Source organism: Cebus imitator, unplaced genomic scaffold, assembly GCF_001604975.1.
Source record: "Cebus imitator isolate Cc_AM_T3 unplaced genomic scaffold, Cebus_imitator-1.0 Scaffold640, whole genome shotgun sequence".
In the NCBI taxonomy this organism is placed as follows: Eukaryota; Metazoa; Chordata; class Mammalia; order Primates; family Cebidae; genus Cebus; species Cebus imitator.
Genome location: NW_016107955.1, coordinates 54,526 through 60,917, shown reverse-complemented (window position 1 = coordinate 60,917; position 6,392 = coordinate 54,526). Strand labels below are relative to the sequence as shown.

The 6,392-nt window shown below is 47.2% G+C and overlaps 1 protein-coding gene across 1 annotated transcript in view; it reads right to left on the bottom strand.

Moving 5' to 3' along the window:
- Positions 1-5,514, bottom strand: part of LOC108295434 (E3 ubiquitin-protein ligase HUWE1-like) — a 64,786-nt gene extending 59,272 nt beyond the window's left edge. Inside the window, exons 1-2 of the mRNA XM_037734590.1 lie at positions 5,390-5,514; positions 5,073-5,171 (exon numbers count right to left, since the gene is read on the bottom strand). The gene's annotated coding sequence lies outside the window, so the exon portion shown is untranslated. The remainder of the gene's footprint in view (positions 1-5,072; positions 5,172-5,389) is intronic.
- Positions 5,515-6,392: the final 878 nt, after the last annotated feature.

Sequence of the window (6,392 nt, the reverse complement as noted above, 5' to 3'; positions counted from 1 at the left end):
TAAGGAAAACCTTCTCCAAGTCAAATATAGTCACTTCTGTTGAATAAGTACATTAAAAAATATAAAATGGCAATAACACAATAGGAAATAGTGTATTTAAGAGCCAGCAGTAATTCGCCACAGAAAACAAGCTTGGTATTCCAAATGATCTTTCTCTCTCGGATAGGAATTATCTTACTCAGGTAAGAAGATGCCAAATAGCAGATCCCCACAGTGATCTGAGGGACCAAACAAATGAGGGTGGGGGAAAGCAGCGTGAACACTTGAAAATTAGCAGCTAACAGAAGTTCCTTTTACCACGGTGAAATGCATGGCACCAAATTACTTTTGTAGAGTGAATGACAGGACAGACTGCTTTTGAAGGAGTGGAAGAAATGAGTAGGCAACGCATGAGGCACCCCTTCCAAAAGGTAGAACACTTGGGTGTGGTTCTGGACAGGAACATTATGGCTGGTGGTTATTCCAGGACAGTGATTAGGCACTGAAGTTGCTAGACCATTACAAGGAAACAGAGTGGGAATCATGTTCAAACATCATGAACCACTGGAGATAAAAAGTTTGGCCTATGAGGAGGAAAAAATGTATAAAAGTTATAGATCTGGCCTAGAAATATGCCACAAATGTATACTTGAAGAAACAAAAATCTCTTATTCTTTCCCAGGTCATAAAAACCAGCATATGACACAAGTACATCTACCAATGTATTTAAAAGGCAGAGTTTCACTCTTGTTGCCCAGGCTGGAGTGTAAGGGGCCATCTCAGCTCACTGCAACCTCTGCCTCCCAGGTTAGATTCAAACCATTCTCCTGCCTCAGCCTCCTGAGTAGCTGGGATTACAGCCATGGGCCACTACGCCCGGCTAATTTTGTATTTTTAGTAGAGAAGGGGTTTCTTCGTGTTGGTCAGGCTGGTCTCAACCTCCCGACCTCAGATGATCAGCCCACCTTGGCCTCCCACAGTGCTGGGCCCGCCCGGCCTACCAATGTATTCTTAAACCAAAAAGTAGGTAATCCTAACTTATTGTGTGCCTACCATTAGACAGTTGACATTTTGTTGTTTTTTTTTTTTTTACTAATTCTAGCAACAACCCTTTAATATAAGCACAACTATCCCCATTTTATACATATATATATATATATATATATGAACTGAGAATCTGAAAATTTGCCCAAGGTCACAAGGTTCAATGTGAACCCAAAACACACACAATTATTTCCACCATACCAGGAATCCGCCTATGACTGGGGAATGTTGGTGTCTCCTCAATCTATGCAACACTAGGGATAAAAGAAAACAATGCTGAACATGTAATCTACAAAGAAGAAACAAATTAGGAATTAACTGGCGATAGTAACGGTGGCATGGGGGGGAAGAGGAAATAAACAATAGGGCAGATTGAGGGGCAGGACAATCAACGCTGTTTTCTAGTACATGGAAGGGGTAAAATGTAGTGAAGCCTCACAGGAGAATATCTTCCTTCTAGGGGATTCAGCTCCTGGAAAAGGAGAAGGGGAGTGGGGGATAGAAAGATTAAGAAATAAGAAGCAGGTTAGAGGTGTAAATAGATGTCCACAGACCAAGAGGCTCCAGAAACTCAGAGCAAGGCTCTGAGGCTTGCAGGGGAAATATAAGAGGGACGGAAGACGGAAAGCCAGTTTACTGGAGAGTTATCCTCTGCAGCCTTCAGAGGGGGAGGAATGAGGAAAGGAAGGCTAATGGCCCTGAACGAAAAGGCCACTTAAACTGCAATATCCAACCATCGACCCATTCATAGTTTCGCAGCATGCAGAGCTAAGAAATCCGGATCAGAGTCAAACAAACATGAAGACTTGAGGAAATGGAAGGCTACTATGGCTCCATCCACAAAGATGGAGTAAATGCAGGCAACAGGGTAGGCTCTATTCAACATCTGCGCCAAGGGGACCAATGGAAGAGGGAGACAGGGCGGGCTAGGGGACTCAGACTAAGCTCGAATTTAGGACTGGGGAAGGAGTGACAGGGAAAAGCACTGGCTCCCCCCTCCCTTACATACGAGCCAACTATCCAAGTAAATGAAGATTAGATAGGACGACAAAATTGGAAGGGGCAGAGGAGGAGGAGTACGCAGACACTACTGCTTGACCCCTAAGCCTTAGCTTTAAAACCGGGAGAGTTGGCGAAGATGACCCCACCTCGAGAAAAACCGCGGTATTCATCGGAGTCGTCTGAGGTGCTGAGAACCGAGGCTGGCCGACAGAAAAGGTAGGGGGAAAGGACCAGTCGTTGTTGGTTGCTTCCCTCTTTCCCACCGTTCAATTTAACCACCAACCCCACTCCCCAGCGAACTCGACTCCCCTCCCACCCTTCCCAATCCGCCCACTGCGGCGGCAACAACGGAGGCGTTGACCGATCGGTGGGGCAAAGGCGGGCCCACACGCGGCCGAGGCCCGGGAAATGGTGTCGCCTCAACGGACTAGAAACGAGGTGGTTTTCACCTCAGGTCTGGTTTACCGGCACCCCAGCGTTTCGCCAATCGTCAGCTGCTTAACGCCAGGTACCTTAGAGGCGTCATAAAGGCGGATAGTCAACACCTCAGTGCTGGGTCCTGGCCGGACAGACATCAGCCTCCGCCGCCATCTTAACACCAGGCGGACCGACCCTAGTCACTGGTCCCCCCCCCCCCCCCGCCCAAGCTACCTCCGCCACCGCCAACGAATCCCACGAGGACGTAACCCCGCTCCCGCGAGAATTCTCCAGCTTAGAACGGCACGAGCCGAAGACCTTGCCGCCTCCGCCGCTACTGCAGTCAGTAGTCGAGGCACCGCCGCCTCCACGCGATCCCGCGAGAACCTCTACCGGACGGGAAAAGCCTGAGCCCAGCCCTTTCCAGACCCCTCCTCCCTCCCACCAAAGCCGAAGTACCTTTACCCTACGCGAAGCGAAAAGCAAATGACGCACAATCTAACGAAGGAGCGAGGGGCGGAGCGACTGTACCATGGCCGGCTCCCGCATGCGCTGAGAACTATCGCGATATTACGCTTTAGCTTCGGCGAGACCTTGTTAATTCACCGCAGGATGCCGCCCGCGCCTCGCCTTTAGGAAACATGAGATATCGCGAGAGCCGGTGCACGCTCCTAAAAAGGAGAAAGGCGGGGCTTCATGAAAATGACTGGGAGTTTTTCGGGGGAAGGGAGGAACCTCCCGTCCTGCAGGGATCTAGCCTACCACGAGGTTTCCGACCCACTGCGGAGCTGGTTGCCAAACCTCGCGATGACACAGCTCAGCGCCAAATCTCGGCCATGTCCTGAAAACTGCCTCCGCCCCCGATCTAGGTGTCTAGAGCCTAGTGCTTGAAGAAAATTTAAAAAGTCAACCTGTTTATTCTCACGCTTCCGGGCAGGGCTGTACCAATTAGGCAAACTCTGTTCTGGAAGGGGAGCAAAGAGTCCCCCATTGTTACCTGCCTCCAGGAATAACATACTATCCTGGACTAACATTTAAAAGACGTTCAATCTCACAATAAGCACACAAATGCAAATGCAAACAATGACATAACATTTTTTGCCCATTAGATAAGAAAAAAAATTTTTAAACCTATATTATCCAGACTCCTTCCCTCGCCGCACTGCAGGCTAACCTGAATCCATCTTAATCTAACTAAAGGCCACATCATTAGTTCTAGTTCCAAAGCCACCAATTTTAACTACTGAAGCTTTACCTTGGCATAACTAAAAAGATCCAATAAAGTGGTTTTCTCCAAACAAAGGAGTCTGCCCTCAAAGGAAAATTCAAGCTTCGGGGATGGGGGGAAAATGCCTGAAGCTTTTAATATGGCAGTTTTTCCACGTCTAGCCAACAATGTTTCTCCAATAAATCTTGGGATCCAATCTGGCTCGATTTGTGGGCTTTTCCATTCTAACGCATTGTTCTGTCCATTCTAATTTAAATAGTTCCTTTAGAGTACATTTTAATAGCCAGTAGTACAAATACCCCTATTTTTACTTACGTTTTAAAATGTTTTTTTTCAGTTATTCTTAGCCATTTTTTTCCTGGATGAACTTTAGAATCATTAAGTTCCAAAAAACTTGGTATATTTATTGAAATTGTATCAACTGTGTAAACCAATATAGGAAAAATGGACATCACTACAATATTTAGCCTTCTTATTCAGAAGCATAGTATTCCTTCTCCTTTTATGCAGACGTTCTTTTATTGTATTCGTCAATAAAGTTTTATAGTTTACTTCCAGATATTTTTATTCGTTTCTCTTGCTATTGCGAACAGGTTTTTTTAATTATTAAAATTTCAAAATGCTTATTGCTTATAGATAGGAAAACTGCCTATCTATTGATAATTTGCCTATTTACTTTTGTAATCGGACAAACAAAAATATGATCAATTTCACCAGTAATCAGGGAAATGCAAATGAAAACAATGACATACGATTTTTTGCTTTTTAAATTGGCTAAAATTACAAAGATTGATAATACGTGTTGGCGCAACTGGAAAAATAGGCACTCTCGCACAACATTGAAGAGTAAATTAGTACAGGCTTTTTCGAAGGCAATTTGGACAAAGCTATCAAAATTCAAAATGCATATACACCTTGACCAAGCAATTACTCTTCTAAGAATTTGTCCTACAGAAATACTCATACATGTGCATGATACATATACACAAATCCATTCATTATGGCATGGCTTGCAATAGTCACCTCCCTCCCCCAACAGAGAAACAAGCTAATGTATATCAATCGGGAAATGGTTAAATAAACTGTAGTACAATCATACAATGCAGCTGTTTAAAACCCGACATAAATTTGGATTCCCGGATATAAGAAGATCTACAAGACATATTCTTAGATTTTTAAACAAGCAATTAGTCGAAATGAATGTGTGTACGAGTGTGTGTGTAGTACCATTTAGATACCAAAACATATACATGCAACGCCTAGTAGTTACCCGCGAAGCCTGCCCGCCCGCCCCTCACCTTCCCTCTCCTCTGAGGCCGCCTTCCTCGAACCAGTGAGAAACGGTGAAGGCCCGGCCTCTACTCCCTCTTTAGGGCCACTGGGCCATGGCTAATGCCGGTACCTCGCATCCCCTCTGTCGGCCGCTCTCTCGCCGCGCCGCCGGCCGCTGCCGGGCTGCCCCAGAAGATGCGGCTAGCTCTCCACTGGCGCCAGCCGAGGTCTGGGGGAGGGGAGAGGAGGCGGGGTTCAGGGAGGGTTGGGGCAGGCCGCCCAGCCCCTCTAGCTGCCTTTCCCGCAGGCTCCCCAAGGCCGCCACCTCCGCGCCTCCGCGCAGGGTCCCGTGGGAACTCCCCCCCACCGCCACTGTCCCCCGCGAGAAGCCGAGGACGGCCGCGCTAACACAGCTCCGCCCGCCCCAGCCCAGGGATAGACGCTCACCTCGGCCGCAATCGCTCCGCGGGGCCCGCAGGAGCGTGCGGGGTCCGCGGACCTGCTTCAGCCCTATTCCAGACTTGCTCCCCTCGCTCGCCCTCAGTCGAAAACCTCCCGGCTCCGGCTCAGCTCAAACTCGATTTGGAGCTCCACCCACCGCACGCGAAGTCCCGCCCCTGAGCCTCGGGAGGGCCCTCCCTCCGCGGTGAAATCGGGTCCCTTGCAAGGGACCGCGCCTGAGCTACCCAAGGCCCAGTAAACGTAACCATAGGCGATGTCGCTAAGAATTGGGATTTGATTCGAGGCTCGGTGGAAGCCTCGGAAGGGAACATGATTTGATCTGATTTACCTTTAAAAATTAACGACCTCGCTAGATGCCTTGTGAAGAATGGGGAGGTGTGGGGCAAGAGGGCAAGCCCGGAGCGGGAGCGAAGGGTGGGAGACGACGTGGGATGCGGACCACCCAGAGTAGACGCAAGCAAACACTTAAAACACTTCAGGCGCATAGTAAGCCCTCAATAAACATTCTTTTTCTCCTTTAATTATTTGGAACGGCAGGGCAAATTGACAAGAATCCTGTAGAGGTTCTGCATCTGTAAATGCATGGGAATAAAAAGGACCTGGTAGGAGATTCCCTGTTAACCCTACTTAATTAATGTGGTCTGCAGACGACATTGGAGGGGCAGGGGACTTTGACTTGGAACTCCAGCTACTTCGATAAGGTTTTGATTTTTAACAAAAAGTATGTATGTACTTAGTATTTAAAGACAAAAGCACTATTAAAAGAACTCCTGAGATATCGAGGAAATAAAAACTGTAATTATACCCTCCACTTCTCTGATTCCAGCCCTCCGGAGCAGTGGTTCATGCTCAAATTGAGAATCTGCTAAATGGATCCCCCACCTCAATATATACTTACACGTAAAATTTTGTATATGATCTCAGAAGATGTACAGGGCCCTTTTGAGACACATTAAATATTTTTACAGTTTTTTTTTTTTTTTTTTTT